Raw genomic sequence first — 17,512 nt, 5'->3', positions numbered from 1 at the left:
GTTTCCTATGGGCATCAAGTGAAGACTCGTCAGATGACTGCAAATGACTGTTCTTTCCGGGCTTCTGCCTCTTGTTTGATACCCGGTCACAGACGAAGACGAGGCCCTCTCAAGGGAAGCCACAGTTACAGGGATACCCGAGCAATGGGTGAAACCCGAAGACGAGGGCGTGCCCTGTGAGTGGGGTATTCCGGTGGAATCCCAGGTACCTGACAGCACCATCAATCCTCTTCCCCATGGCTAGTGCCCCACAGCTTATGGCATGGGCGAGTGCCGCCCGGGTTGGATAACCTCGTTAAAGACTGTCACCAACTGTCGTGGGAGAATCGACGCGGTCGGTGCGGGCCTGGTACCCTGAGTCGTGTGGAGGGGGATGCCCTTGGACTTCAGAGACCCAGAGGCGAGCTGGGAGAGCCGGGGCATTTGACCTTTGATTGGGTTGACCAACTCACGCTGACCGAAGAGGGGGAGCGAGAAGCATCCCATCTTTGATTGGTGGGTCCACCGGCTTGCGCAGCCGACTGAGGCTGCAGGGCCGGTTGAAGAGCTGTGAGCCAGGCAATGGGGCGTTGGGGGCGCAGCCCTCCGAGAGCTCTTGACTGTCCCGCGGGAACAGACGCAACCCCAGTATTAACAGTTGAAGCCCTCTCCAATTAATTTACACTACTCATAATTTAACTCAAAGAAATCAAACTATTTTATTTCTCCAACTGTACTAAAATATGAGTAAAAGTAGGTACAGAGGAAATCCAACAGGGACCCAGCAGTTTGCTCATAAAACTGTTTCTAATTCTTTATTCTTTTTGTTACTTATTTATTTATTTTCTAGTTTGTTTATTAATTTAGTTATTTAGTTGTTTATTTATTTATTTATTTGTTTATCTATTTATTTATTTGTTTATCTATTTATTTATTTATTTACCTATAAATATCTCTCGTTATTCAATTATTTATTTATCTATAAATATCTCTTGATGGGCGGAAGGGAAATCAGGATTGTGTATCTTGGGTTGACTAAAAGAAACAAGGGCAGGATGATGCAGAGGTCTTGAAATGACAGTGTATGGGTGTGCGATGGCTTGAGCCTGACAGAAAGTTCAGAGCTGCTTGGTGTTTCTGCATTCAATGACAGGGATAGAAGAGGTGGACAGGCCGACAGTCCACAACCAACCACAACCCCTAACTCAAACACTGAACGTAACTCTAATCCTAACTCACGTCCACATCCTGATCCTGCGAACCTAAAAAACACTAAGCTACCGAGACACAACCAAAGCAAACTAATGTCACCATCTAAGCTATACCAAGACCAATCAATCCATATCATGTTGGCCACTGTGGTCATATCCACCACAACTAGAACCATAAGGTGAATGACATTCTGTCGACCAACACTAACAGACGCCTACCAAGAAACCCTAATCCCACCACAAAAATGCAAGATCACCAGGCAAGCCATCATCACAACTACCTACTGTCATCCCAAGCCCCTTGCATCCTCTTGTACTTGTTCTTTCGGTTTCTTCGACGTTATTTTTCACCTTCTAATGATTTTGCTTTTTGTGGTTAAATGATAGTTTTTATTGTTGTAAAGCGCTTGGGAGCATTTTTAATGGATTTGGCGCTATATAAATGTGTTTAATTGTTACCTATTATTACTTATGAGCAAACTGCAGGGTTGCGATGGTATCTCCTCCATGCCTATTTTGTTAATACTTCACATTTTTATAGTACCATTTCTATATTAATATACACATTTCTAGTGGGTTTCATTCTGGTCTTCCTTACACACTTGATCTTTGATACTGCGTTTTCGTAGTAATTGCATGGTCCATTCTAAAAAAAATCACTGAAAAAGGGCAATTCCTCTTGGAAGGACGCAAAAAGTGATGCTGCATTACTTGTGCAGAATCATTTACAAATTTCAACGCTGTTTTTGATAACATAAGAAGTAACATTTGGCACTGTGGTTACACAAAAAAGTGCCTTTGCAAAGATTTGCAAAATTGATGCAATCTGTACTGACCTGATTCCATTCTTCTTCTTGCAAGCTTGAGTGTAGATTTGACTTTGACACAAACATTGAGAATGCTTGATTTCCATCAAACAAGAAGCCGTAAAGTCATGCATCTTGGTATAGTTCAACCACATCTGGAAATAAAGTATGAGAACTTCAATTGAATGGGCAAGTTGTGATTTTAAATTTCTGTGATAAACAAACAGAGGCATAAGAATCACAATGAGAGATAAATATAAGTACGAACTCATAATGGGCTCTTCCACCAGGAGGACAACCTTAGCAAAGTAGGTGCCTGCCTCTGATCCCTAGGGGAAAAAAATTAGATATTGGGTTTGATTTCCAGTACCATCTGTCCCTCTTTGTATGACAGAAATGAAGCATAGCAAAAGTAGTTGCCTGCCTGTGACCCCCGGGAAAAAGATTTTGAGCAAGATTTCCCTCTATCCCTGTTCTTTTGAGGGTAACAAAGCATAGCTTGGTTGGAGTGTGCCCGCAGCCTGGAGTCTGCCCGGAGTCTGCCGCTATGCACGCAGCACAATGGATAAAGTGGATAAAACATGTTAATAGCGAATGTAAGGAAAAACTGCCAAACATTTTGCTCAGAGCACTTTGATGCTACTTAGCAGCATCTACAAGTAGATATGACATTGCTGATGCAACAAATTTTGATCAAAGGTTTGTTATTAACATCCTATTACTTTCTCTAACATACTTTATACACAAGTATGTATTCTCTTGTTTCATCTGCACTCATGACTATCTAGACTTGTGCCTTTTTCAATTATTGTTTCATCTTTTACTAATGATGTTTTGTAATGATAATTCTTAGCAGTATTACCTGAGTGCTCTTAATGCTGGACAACATCTGAGCAGAACACAAACAGTTGAAGACGTTTTTGAACATCTCATTCTCCTATGTGCTTTTCAAGCCATGTCTCTATCTGCAACTTGTCTTGTGTGTCTTGCAGGATGATGGCAATGATTCCACTACAGTAAAGCTTCATGACATCAAATGGCACTTTAGGGGCTTGAGTCTCTTAAGCAGCAATTGCATGAGGCCCCTATGCATCCCTGCACATCTTCCAACACATCTGTTGTCACATTCTCAATAGTACCTGCAAGTGCATATAAATAAAAAGATGGGGTTTGAACAAGGACAAATTTACAGACGCAGACTTGCAAGTCCAGCTCCAGTCAATTAGCCTTGTTCAACCAACATTTTAAGATCTACCCAGTCATTTTCCTTTTTGGTTTCTAAAAACACAGGAATAAAACAGACCATGCAATCTACTTTTAAGATGTTATAACACAAACCAGTGTACTACGCAGGTCATTGGATCGTACATTTTCTTTTGTTAAACCCCCAAAACTGTAAGTATTACTGCGACAAACGCTCTGCTTTCGAACAGTGAAACAAAACCATATACTATTTATCTCTTTGGCTTTTCAATTTTAAATCTTTAATAATTACAATAGTTTTACAGTAAATTTTCAGATAATGGTTTAAATTAAGTAATAGCTGGACTTGCCTATTTTTCACATTTTGTTGTGGGATTTCATTCGGAAATTGACTTCAAGTTTGTTTTCTTATTGCTTTTCATTTTGCTGTTAGGCCCGTTGGGGAATGTTTTATTACTATTACTATTATTATTTACAAATCCACAACTAATAGGGCTTACATACATGCTATGCACTTGATCCATCAACAATTTAGCCTATATTTGCCAATGCCAAAAAGGTAACTGTAGCACAAGACGCTGTATAATTTCAAGATGGTTTGTGCAGTAAAGTAATGACAGCATCTTCTACACCTTGTTTTGCTCAATAAGCAACATGATATGGATTGATAATATCCTTGGTTTGTGACAAAAACATTCATTTAATAATCTGCTCTAAACACTCATTGAAATCGCACAGGGCTATAGGTCAATAATTGTTCATAGCAACTGGTTTGGGCATTTTGGATATCAGAGTTGACCAAAGAAGACAGCAATACCTTCAGACCAATATCCAAAGACCATTGATATAGGGAGTGAAAAACTGGGGCAAATGTGTTACACCTTCTCTGGGATGAACATGGCTTTGTACAAATTCATGTATATGCCAAAATCACCCCTATGGCCTCATCAGTGTGGCAGATGTATAAAGACCTCTCAATCCCTATAGGCCTACCAGAAGCATGCCTTAAAAACAGTGGGCACTATTGGTAATTGTCAAAGACTAGCCTTCACAGTTGGTGTGTCTCAACATATGCATAAGATAACAGACCTGTGAAAATTTTAGCTCAATCGGTCCTTGAGTTTGCGAGATAATAATGAAAGAAAAACACCCTTGTCATACGAAGTTGTGTGCTTTTTGATGCTTGATTTCGAGACCTCAAATTCTAAATTTGAGGTCTCGAAATCAAATTTGTGGAAACTTACTTCTTTCTCGAAAACTACATCACTTCAGAGGGACCTGTTTCTCACAATGTTTTAAACCATCCACCTGTCCTCATTACTTGTTATCAAGAAAGGTTTTACGATGATGGTTATTTTGAGTAATTACCAATAGTGTACACTGCCTTTAAGAGTAGCCATAGTTCTTACAAAGGGTTTTAATGGTTTTAATCATTGAACATACACTGGTAGCAGTTGAACAGTGTTACAATCGGACGATAACAACCTGGCCTTAATCATCATGTCAGTTTTAAGGCCGGTGATCGGTCTGTTTATATTTCACCTGCTTCCTCCCTTTGGCCGTCCTCCACTTGGCCCTGTCCGTTTGGTCCCCTGCATTGAGGTCAAGCAGTTGCACTGGACATGAAGCTCTGCCACGTCTTGCGTTGCGCCATCAGGTGTGGCCCAACCCACAGTTTACGTTGGTAAACCTCTTGACCCAGTTAGCATCCTCCTTTCTCTCCATATGACCGAACCACCTCAGCCTGTGCCTCCTCATACGGTGCCGATCCCCTCCACTCTGACTCTCCTCCTCAGCTCCTCACTTGACATCCAGTCAGACAGAGACACCCACACATCCCCCTCACCTTTCTCATGTCTGCTCGTTCCATCTTCTGAATGTGCCACACCCTTGTGGGCCATGTCTCGCTGCTGACACCATGCAGCTTTGGACACAGGTGATGTACATGTATACTTGGCCTTTTATCTTCAGGGACGGCCCCTTTTATGTAAAAATGGGGCCAGCTCCCTGAACTTCTTCCATCCACTCCTCATGCCAGATGTCAATGGTGCATCTGTTGAATAGCTCCCTCGGCACCCATCATGTCATCAAGGTAGCAGAACGAGTCAACCAGCTCAAACATGTCAAGAACGTGATGCTAGCAGCCTTTCACACAACTACATCACCTGTGAACCCATGTCCTACAAAGTGTACACTGGACTGACTTTGCAGCTACACCCTTCCCACACACAACCAGAGCACCAGAGCTTGTCATTGGTCCACTGCTGTGTCAACTAACCATCACCATGGTCTTCCCAGCCTATATCTTCAGACCCTTAGTTTCCAGAAAAGCTCTCCAAACAAACAACCATCTTGGGTTGACCAAAGATCCGAGGGCAGGATTATGCAAAGGGCTTAAGATGACAGTATGTGGGATTCTAATTTTCTGATGGCTTAGAGACTGAATAAAAGATACCAAAAAATGGTTGGTGATTTTGCGTTCAAAGTATGGTATGGGGTTTCTCAGTAGGTATCCACAAGTGTCAATCGGTGCCTGTAAGTGTTGAAAGTGAGTATAGGGTTAGAGTAACGTTTAGGGTAAGGATGAAAGGGTTAGGGTGAGGATTAAGGTGAAGGTGAGAGTGAGGGTTAAGTTTATAGTTAGGGTTAGGCAGACACCTACCCAAAAAACCCATCACAGAGATCAAATGCAACATCACTTACTTTAAAAAAAAATTCACCTCAGTCAATCTAACATATTTGTCAGTTTTGACACAGTCTCTCTCTTCCCAACATACCCAAGTAAGAAGCATGTATCATCACCAAACATTGCCTACAAATGGATCCCTTCACATTCTTCTCATAACCTGTTATTTTTATCAAGCTGGGTCGCCGTTGGATATCATCTAACCCTGGTCCTGGCGGATTTGCTCATAATGTATGAACTCTGTTCCAACTGTCAACTTGATTCCATCGAGAATGTTGATCTTCGCCTCTGCTCTTCTATGTCTTCTAAAAGCAGATGGCACCCTCGTCCATACAGTGTACTACACAGGAAGCAGACACACTGACTGGTTTCCATACAACCCTTCATTCCATTATCTACACTCCAAGTCTGCCATCCACAACACTTCAACCCACTGTGTCATCAAAACCTATATAGCTTGTAGCACCACTTTACCACATCAAGACACCGCTGCAACTCCACCAATATAGAGCAGCATGCAGAGGAGGAAGCACTGCCGTCTACAGTGTTACTGATGGACCTGCCGACCGATCTTGTAGATTTGTACAAACCAAGCTCTCGTTCCCATTACTGTGAAGCGTGCAGTAGAGGCAGCATTGATGTCTACAGCGCACTGGACTCACCGACATGCTCCTGTAGATTGGTAAAAACCAATCTCCCATTCCCTTACTGTGCAGAGTGCAGCAGAGGCAGCACTGCCTCTTGAACGCCCTGGCCTCGCCGACATGCTGCTGTAGATTGGTGAAAACCCAGCTGTCGTTCACTTTCCCTTTACTGTCCGTTGGCAAAGGTCGCCTGCAGCCAGGGAAGTCACTTCCGCCACAACCCGGGATACCAAACTGGGCCTGCTGATATCCCTGGGTTGGCGTGTGTGTAGTTGCTGGTCCTTGGTTTCCGCGAACCCACCATTGGCGGGTCTCTGTGGCACGTCAAATAACAAACGAGGCATGTTTGTGTTTTTTCGTCGCTGGTGCGGAGGTCCCATCCCGTTAGGGGGAGGCACATCAAGCCGGTTGCATGACCCTATGGATGGAAGGAACAATGCATCTAGGGCATTCGCCCTATGGGCCAAAGTCGCTAGGGTGGAGACTCTTGTAATTTGATCAAGGACGGTGCGCAGCCCGCTATCCAGACAATGGAGGGCTGCCACCATCATATCAGCTGGGATTACGAATCCTTATCGCCGCCAGTGTGAAGTATCCGGACAAGAGAAGCAAGAAGGACGATGTGCGATGTTGAAGCGAGACGCCGAGTCTATTTTCCTGATTACCTCCTCCATTTTCCCCCACAATTTGTCGGCTAAAGGAAGTTTGGGGTATGTTGACCCCCTGTCCAGTGCCAGCTTGTCTTGCGCAGAGTCCGGTAGACCCAGGGTCGACAAACGATAATTGAAACTCCCTGGCTGGAGACCAATCATCTGAATCAGCCTGCTTAGGGTAAGCAATCCAAGAAGAAGCTGACATAATGCCCTCTGCGCTGTCAGTACCTACGCGGACGAGTGGCATAGCGGGGAAAATATTCCCGCTCCTCAGAGCAGGGCCTGTCCTACTCTTAAACGATTGCCGTTCAACGAAGAGTCATCCGTTTGCTCGGCGGGAAGGTCCAGCACCCGAGCCATGTCCCTCTGGCCAAGGCGCAGTTCAATCTTGGCAATTGAGAGCCGTTGAACACTTGAGCCCAAGTTGTCCTCTTCCGGGGACCAGTTGCCCGACACGGGAGGGTCACACACTCAGTGACTGTTCATCCAACGGCTGGGCTGTGCCTAAGTCATGTTGCTCTACATCCTGATCAGAGACAAAGGACCATGAAGGGTGTATGTTGATCCCCGTCTGTGATTGTGCCAGTGCACCTGTGCGAGACCGCATACCACTCTGTTCCACGACACCCAATGCACAATGCAACCTCCTGTGCTGTGGTTGTGGGACGGTGGCTGGCAGGGGAGGCCAGAGCCCGGCTGACTGTTCATGGCAGGCCGCCCAGATCCAAGTGCACCCAACCATGACCGGAGTGGTCGGGCTGGGTGTACAGCCCTGGAATGTGGACAAAGTCCTGGACTTCACGCCGGCTGGATATTGAGGCCACTTAATTCTGAATTGCCATTAAGAATTCGTCCCGAAATAGAAGTTTGCTTACCCCTTGACGTTTCCTATGGGCATCAGGTAAAGACTCGTCAGATGACCGCAAATGACTGTTCTTTCCGGGCTTCTGCCTCTTGTTTGATACCCGGTCACAGACGAATCCGAGGCTCTCTCAAGGGAAGCCACAGTTACAGGGATACCCGAGCAATGGGTGAAACCCGAAGACGCGGGCGAGCCCTGTGAGTGGGGTATTCCGGGGGAATCCCAGGTACCTGACTGCACCATCAATCCTCTTCCCCATGGCTAGTGCCCCACAGCTTATGGCATGGGCGAGTGCCGCCCGGGTTGGATAACCTCGTTAAAGACTGTCACCGACCGTCGTCGGAGAATCGACATGGTCGGTGCGGGCCTGGTACCCAGAGTCATGTGGAGGGGGATGCCCTCGGACTTCAGAGACCCAGAGGTGAGCTGGGAGAGCCGGGGCATTTGACCTTCGATTGAGTTGACCAACTGAGCTGACCGAAGAGGGGGAGCGAGAAGCATCCCATCTTTGATCGGTGGGTCCACCGGCTTGCGCAGCCGACTGAGGCTGCAGGGCCGGTTGAAGGGCTGCGAGCCAGGCAACGGAGCGTCGGGGCGTAGCCCTCCGAGAGCTCATGACTGTCCCGCGGGAAAAGACGCAACCCCAGTATTAACAGTCGAAGCCCTCTCCAATTAATTTACACTACTCATAATTTAACTCAAAGAAATCAAACTATTTTATTTCTCCAACTGTACTAAAATATGAGTAAAAGTAGGTACACAGGAAATCCAACAGGGACCCAGCGGTTTGCTTATAAAACTGTTTTTACTTCTTTATTCTTTTTGTTACTTATTTATTTATTTTCTAGTTTGTTTATTAATTTAGTTATTTAGTTGTTTATTTATTTATGTATTTGTTTATCTATTCACTTATTTATTTACCTATAAATATCTCGTTATTCAATTATTTATTTATCTTTAAATATCTCTTGATGGGTGGAAGGGAAATCAGGATTGTGTATCTTGGGTTGACTAAAAGAAACAAGGGCAGGATGATGCAGAGGTCTTGAAATGACAGTGTATGGGTGTGCGATGGCTTGAGCCTGACAGAAAGATCACAGCTGCTTGGTGTTTCTGCATTCAATGACAGGGATAGAAGAGGTGGACAGGCCGACAGTCCACAATCAACAACAACCCCTAACTCTAACACTGAACGTAACACTAATCCTAACTCACGTCCACATCCTGATCCTGCGAACCTAAAAAACACTAAGCTACCGAGACACAACCAAAGCAAACTAATGTCACCATCTAAGCTATACCAAGACCAATCAATCCATATCATGTTGGCCACTGTGGTCATATCCACCACAACTAGAACCATAAGGTGAATGACATTCTGTCGACCAACACTAACAGACGCCTACCAAAAAACCCTATTCCCACCACAAAAATGCAAGATCACCAGGCAAGCCATCATCACAACTATCTACTGTCATCCCAAGCCCCTTGCAACCTCTTGTCCTTTTTCCTTCGGTTTCTTCAACGTTATTTTTCACCTTCTAATGATTTTGATTTTTGTGGTTAAATGATGGTTTTTATTGTTGTAAAGCGCTTTGGAGCGTTTTTAATGGATTTGGCGCTATATAAATGGGTTTAATTGTTACCCATGTATGAGCAAACTGCAGGGTTGCGATGGTATCTCCTCCATGCCTATTTTGTTAATATTTCACATTTTTTAAGTACCATTTCTATATTAATATACACGTTTCTAGTGGGTTTCATTCTGGTCTTCCTTACACACTTGATCTTTGATACTGCGTTTTCGTAGTAATTGCATGGTCCATTCTTAAAAAACAATAAAATTTACGCAAACAATGAAAATGGGCAATTCCTCTTGGAAGGACGCATAAAGTGATGCTGCATGACTTGTGCAGAATCATTTACAAATTTCAACGCTGTTTTTGATAACATAAGAAGTAACATTTGGCACTGTGGTTACACAAAAAAGTGCCTTTGCAAAGATTTGCAAAATTGATGCAATCTTTACTGACCTGATTCCATTCTTCTTCTTGCAAGCTTGAGTGTAGATTCCACCTTGACACAAACATTGAGAATGCTTGATTTCCATCAAACAAGAAGCCGTAAAGTCATGCATCTTGGTATAGTTCAACCACATCTGGAAATAAAGTATGAGAACTTCAATTGAACGGGCAAGTTGTGATTTTAAATTTCAGTGATGACCAAACAGAGGCATAAGAATCACAATGAGAGATAAATATAAGTATGCACTCATAATGGGCTCTTCCACCAGGAGGAAACCTTAGCAAAGTAGGTGCCTGCCTCTGATCCCCGGGGGAAAAATTAGATATTGGGTTTGATTTCCAGTACCATCTGTCCCTCTTTGTATGACAGAAATGAAGCATAGCAAGGGTAGGTGCCTGCCTGTGACCCCCGGGAAAAAGGGAGATTTTGAGCAAGATTTCCCTCTATCCCTATTCTTGTGAGGGTAACAAAGCACAGCTTGGTAGGTGTCTGCCTATGCAGGCAGCACAATGGATAAACTGGAAAAAACATGTTATTAGCGAATGTAAGGAAAAACTGCCAAACATTTTGCTCAGAGCACTTTGATGCTACTTAGCAGCATCTACAAGTAGATATGACATTGCTGATGCAACAAATTATGATCCAAGGTTTGTTATTAACATCCTATTACTTTCTCTAACATACTTCATACACAAGTATGTATTCTCTTGTTTTATCTGCACTCATGACTATCTAGACTTGTGCCTTTTTCAACTATTGTTTCATCATTTACTAATGGTGTTTTGTAATGATAATTCTTAGCAGTATTACCTGAGCGTCTCTTATTGCTGGACAACATCTGAGCAGAACTCAAACAGTTGAAGACGTTTTTGAACATCTCATTCTCCTATGTGCTTTTCAAGCCATGTCTCTATCTGCAACTTGTCTTGTGTGTCTTGCAGGATGATGGCAATGATTCCACTACAGTAAAGCTTCATGACATCAAATGTCACTTTAGGGGCTTGAGTCTCTTAAGCAGCAATTGCATGAGGCCCCTATGCCTCCCTGCACATCTTCCTGCACATCTGTTGTCACATTCTCAATAGTACCTGCAAGTGCATATAAATAAAAAGATGGGGTTTGAACAAGGACAAATTTACAGACGCAGGACTTGCAAGTCCAGCTCCAGTCAATTAGCCTTGTTCAACCAACATTTTAAGATCTACCCAGTCATTTTCCTTTCTGGTTTCTAATGACACAGGAATAAAACAGACCATGCAATCTACTTTTAAGATGTTATAACACAAACCAGTGTACTACACAGGTCATTGGATCGTACATTTTCTTTTGTTAAACCCCCAAAACTGTAAGTATTAATGCGACAAACGCTCTGCTTTTGAACAGCTAAACAAAACCATAATACTATTTATCTCTTTGGCTTTTTAATTTTAAATTTTTAATAATTACAATAGTTTTACAGTAAATTTTCAGATATTGGTTTAAATTAGGTAATAGCTGGACTTGCCTATTTTTCACTTTTTGTTGTGGGATTTCATTTTGAAATTGACTTCAAGTTTTGATTTCTCATTGCTTTTCATTTTGCTGTTAGGCCTGTTGGGGAATGTTTTATTACTATTACTATTATTATTTTCAAATCCACAACTAATAGGGCTTACATACATGCTATGCACTTGATCCATCAACAATTTAGCCTATATTTGCCGATGCTAAAAAGGTAACTGTAGCACAAGACGCTTTATAATTTCAAGATGGTTTGTGCAGTAAAGTAATGACAGCATCTTCTACACCTTGTTTTGCTCAATAAGCAACTTGATATGGATAGATCTTTGGTTTGTGACAAAAACATTCATTTAATAATCTGCTCAAAACACTCATTGAAATCGCAAAGGGCCATAGGTCAATAATTGTTCATAGCAACTGGTTTGGGCATTTTGGATATCAGAGTTGACCAAAGAAGATATCAATACCTTCAGACCAATATCCAAAGACCATTGATATAGGGAGTGAAAAACTGGGGCAAATGTGTTACACCTTCTCTGGGATGAACATGGCTTTGTACAAATTCATGTATATGCCAAAATCACCCCTATAGCCTCATCAGTGTGGCAGATGTATAAAGACTTCTCAATCCCTATAGGCCTACAAGAAGCATGCCTTTAAAGACAGTGGACACTATTGGTTATTGTCTAAGACTAGTCGTCAAAGTTGGTGTGTCCCAACATATGCATAAGATAAACAGACCTGTGAAATTTTTAGCTCAATCTGTCGTTGAGTTTGCGAGATAATAATCAAAGAAAAAACACCCTTGTCATACGAAGTTGTGTGCTTTTTGGATGCTTGATTTCCAGAGCTCAAATTCTAAATTTGAGGTCTTGAAATCAAATTCGTGGAAAATTACTTCTTTCTTGAAAACTATGTCACTTCAGAGGGGGCTGTTTCTCACAATGTTTTATACCATCAACCTGTCCCCATTACTCATAATCAAGAAAGGTTTTAGGATGATAATTATTTTGAGTAATTACCAATAGTGTACACTGCCTTTCAGAGTAGGCCATAGTTCTTACAAGTGGTTAGATGGTTTTAATCATTGAACAAACATTGGTAGAAGTGTAACAGTATTACAATCGGACGATAACAACCTGGCCTTTATCATCATGTCAGTTTTAAGGCCAGAGTCCGGTCTGTTTATGGTTGGCCTGCTTCCTCACGATGGCCGTCCTCCACTTGGCCCTGTCCGTCTGGTCCCCTGCATTGACGTCAAGCAGTTGTATGTCACTGGACATGAAGCTCTGCCACGTCTTGCGTTGTCTGCCATCAGGTGTGGCCCAACCCACAATTTACTTTGGTAAACCGCTTGACCCAGTTAGCATCCTCCTTTCTCTCCACAAGAGCGAACCACCTCAGCCTGTGCCTCCTCATACGGTGCTGATCCCCTCCACTCTGACTCTCCTCCTCAGCTCCTCACTTGACATCCTGTCAGACAGAGACACCCACACATCCCCCTTACCTTTCTCATGTTTGCTCGTTCTATCTTCTGAATGTGCCACACCTTTGTGGGCCATGTCTCGCTGCTGACACCATTGCAGCTTTGGACACAGGTGATGTACATGTATACTTGGCCTTTTATCTTCAGGGACGGCCCCTTTTATGTAAACAATGGGACCAGCTCCCTGAACTCCTTCCATCCACTCCTCATGCCAGATGTCAATGGTGCATCTGAATAGCTCCCTTGGCACCCATCATGTCATCAAGGTAGCAGAATGACTCAACCATCTCAAACATGTAAAGAACATGATGCTAGCAGCCTGAAGACTACCTTTCATGCAACTACATCACCTGTGAACCCATGTCCTACAAATTATACACTGGACTGACTTAGCAGCTACACCCTTGTCATTAGTCCACTGCTGTGTCAACTAACCATCACCATGGTCTTTCCAACCTATATCTTCAGACCCTTAGTTTCAAGACAAGCTCTCCAAACAAACAACCATCTAGGGTTGACCAAAGATCCGAGGGCAGGATTATGCAAAGGGCTTAAGATGACAGTATGTGGGTTTCTGATTTTTTGATGGCTTAGAGACTGAATAAAAGACACCAAAAACTGGTTGGTGATTTTTCATTCAAAGTCTGGTATGGGGTTTCTCGGTATGTATCCACAAGTGTCAGTCGGTGCCTGTAAGTGTTGTAAGTGAGTATAGGATTAAAGTAACGTTTAGGGTAAGGGTTAAAGGGTTAGGGTGAGGATTAAGGTGAAGGTGAGAGTGAGGGTTAGGTTTTTAGTTAGGGTAAGGCAGACACCTACCTAGAAAACCCATCACAGACATCAAATGCAACACCACCTCAGTCAATCTAACATTTTTCTCAGTTTTGACAGTCTCTCTCTTCCCAACACACCCAAGTAAGACGCATGTCTCATCACCAAACAACACCTTCAAGGAGATCCCCTCATGACAGACTGCACAAACCTCACTTCTCAACAAGTCCCAAACTCTTCATAAGCTGTGTATTTTTATCAAGCTGGGTCGCCGTCCGATCTCCTCTAACCCTGGTCCTGGCGGAATTGCTCATAAATGTATGAACTGTGGCCCAACTGTCAACATGATCTCATCAGGAATGTTGATCTTCGCCTCTGCTCTTCTATGTTAATGATTCCTTTGAGGTTTGACCCAGCTGCAAGGCAGTTCCTCCATCACATAAAAAACCATCAGCCACTGATCAAATTCACCATGGAACAAGAGAAGAACAACACCATGTCTTTCCTAGATGTTCAAATCACAAGAAAAGTGGACGGCACCCTTGTCCATATAGTAGACTACATCGGAAGCAGACACAATGACTGATTTCCATACAACCCTTCATTCCATTATCTACACTTCAAGTCTGCCATCCTCAGCACTTGAACCCACTGTGCCATCAACACCTAGATAGCTTGTAGCACTACGTCACCACATCAAGACACCGCTGCAACTCCACCAATATAGAGCAGCAAGCGGAGGAGGAAGCACTGCCGTCTAGAGTTTCCCCGCTGGACCCGCCGACGCGCTCCTGTAGATTGGTAAATTCCCAGCTCTCGTTCCAATTACTGTGCAGCGTTCAGTGGAGGCAGCATTGCCGTATAGAGCGTCCCTGGACTGGCCGACACGCTCCTGTTGATTGGTAAAAACCAATCTCCCATTTCCATACTGTGCAGAGTGCAGTTTGAGGCAGCACTGCCTCTTGAGCGCCCTGGACTCACCGACACGCTCCTGTAGCCAGGTTACCTGGAGCCAGGGAAGTCATTTCCCCCACAACCTGGGATACCACAGGGCGGATGAATGAAAGCCGCGACCCAACTGGGCCTGCTGCTGGCCCTGGGTGGGCGTGTGTGTATTTGCTGCTCCTTGGTTCCTACGGAACCCACCACTGGCGGGTCTCTGTGGCACGGCAGGGAATAACAAATGAGGCTTGTTTGTGTTTCTTCGCCGCTGGGGCGGAGGTCCAGTCCCGTTAGGGGAGCACATCAAGCCAGTTGCGTGCCCCTACGGACGGAAGGAACAATGCATCTAGGACGTTCGCCCTACGGGCCTTAGGGTGGAGACTCTTGTACACTGATCATATCAGCTGGGATCGCCGAATCCTCATCGCTGCCATTGTGAGGTATTTGCACAAGAGAAGCAAGAAGGACGGTGTGCGCATGTCGAAGCGAGATGTCAAAATTCCCCAGCTGGGGACCAATAATGTGAATCAGCCCGCTTGGGGTAAGCAATCCAAGAAGAAGCTGATATAATGCCCTCTATGCGATCAGTACATACGCGGCCGAGTAGCATAGCCGGGAAAATATTCCCGCTCCTGGGAGCAAGGCCTGTCCTCCTCTTAAACGATCACCGTTCAACGAATAGTCATCTGATCACCGTTCAACGAATAGTCATCTGTTTTTTCGGCGAGAAGATCCAGCACCAGGGCCATGTCCCACTGGACAAGGCGCAGATCAGTCTCGGCAATTGAGAGCCATTGAACACTTGAGCCCAACTTGTCCTCTTCCGGGGACCAGTTGCTCGACGCAGGAGGATCACACACTCAGTGACTGTTCATCAAACGGCAGGACTGTGCCTAAGTCATGTTGCTCTACATCCCGATCGGAGACAAAGGACCCCGATGGGTGTTTGGTGATCCCCGTGTGGGATTGTGCCAGTGCACCTGTGCGAGCCCGCACACCACTCTGTTCCACAACACCCAATGCAACTTCCTGTGCTGTGGTTGTGGGACGGTGGCTGGCAGGGGAGGCCAGTGCCCGGCTGACTGTGCATGGCAGGCCGCCCAGATCAGAGTACACCCAACCATGACTGGAGGGTCGGGTTGGGTTGGGTGTACAGCCCTGGAATTTGGACAAAGTCCTGGACTTCACGACGGCCGGACATTGAGGCCACTTTATTCTGAATTGCCATCAAGAATTCGTCCCGAAATAGCAGTTTGCTTACCCGTTGACGTTTCTTATGGGCATAAGGTGAAGATTCGTCAGATGACCGCAAATGACGGTTCTTTCCGGGCTTCTGCCTCTTGTTTGATACCCGGTCACAGACTAATCCGAGGCCCTCTCAGTGGAAGCCACAGTTACAGGGATACCCGAGCAATGGGTGAAACCCAAAGACGAGGGTGGGCCCTGTGAGTGGGGTATTCCGGGGGAATCCCAGGTACCTGACTGCACCATCAATTCTCTTCCCCATTGCTAGTGCCCCACAGCTTATGGCATGGGTGAGTGACGCCCGGGTTGGATAACCTCATTAGAGACTGTCACCGACCGTCGTGGGAGAATGGACGTGGTTGGTGCAGGCCTGGTACCCTGAGTCGTGTGGAGGGGGATGCCCTCAGACTTTAGAGACCCAGAGGCGAGCTGGGGCATTTGACCTTCGATTGGGCTGACCAACTCACGCTGACCGAAGAGGGGGAGCGAGAAGCATCCCATCTTTGATCGGTGGGTCCACCAGCTGGTGCAGTTAACGGAGGCTGCAGGGCCGGTTGAAGGGCTGGCCAGGCGACGAAGTGTCGCGGGCGCAGCCCTTTGAGAGCCATGTCCAAGGGGAATGGACGCAACCCCAGTATTGACAGTCAGAGCCCTCTGCAATTAATTTACACTACTCATAATTTAACTCAAAGAAACCAAACTATTTTATTTCTCGAACTGTGCTAAAATATGAGTAAAAGTAGGTACAAAGGAAATCCAACAGGAACCCAGCGGTTTGCTCATGAAACTGTTTTACTTCTTTATTCTTTTTATTATTTATTTATTTATTTTGTTGCTTGTTTATTAATCTAGTTATTTAGTTGTTTATTTATTTATTTATTTATCTATTCATTTATTTATTTACCTATATATATATATATATCTTGTTATTCAATTATTTATTTATCTTTCAATATCTCTTGATGGGCGGAAGGGAAATCAGGATTGTGTATCTTGGGTTGACTAAAAGAAACAAGGGCAGGAGTATGCAGAAGTCTTGAAATGCCAGTATATGGGTGTGCGATGGCTTGAGCCTGACAGACAGATCAGAGCTGTTTGGTGATTCTGCATTCAATGACAGGGATAGAAGAGTTGGACAGGACCACAGTCCACAATCAAACACAACCCTAACACTGAACCCAACTCTAACCCTAACTCAAGTCCACATCCTGATCCAGCAAACCTAAAAAAACACTAAGCTACCGAGACACAACCAAAGCAAACTAATGCCACCATCTAAGCTATAACAAGACCAATCAATCCATATCATGTTGGTCACTGTGGTCATATCCACCACAACTAGAACCATAAGGTTTATGACATTTTGTCCACCAACACTAACAGACGCCTACCAAGAAACCCTATTCCCACCACAAAAATGCAAGATCACCAGGCAAGCCATCATCACAACTATCTACTGTCATCCCAAGCCTCTGCATGTAGTAGCCCTTGTTTCTTTG

Source organism: Asterias amurensis, chromosome 3 (genome assembly GCF_032118995.1).
Source record: "Asterias amurensis chromosome 3, ASM3211899v1".
NCBI lineage: Eukaryota > Metazoa > Echinodermata > Asteroidea > Forcipulatida > Asteriidae > Asterias > Asterias amurensis.
The sequence above is the reverse complement of the archived record's forward strand: the minus strand, read 5'-3'. Positions refer to the sequence as shown.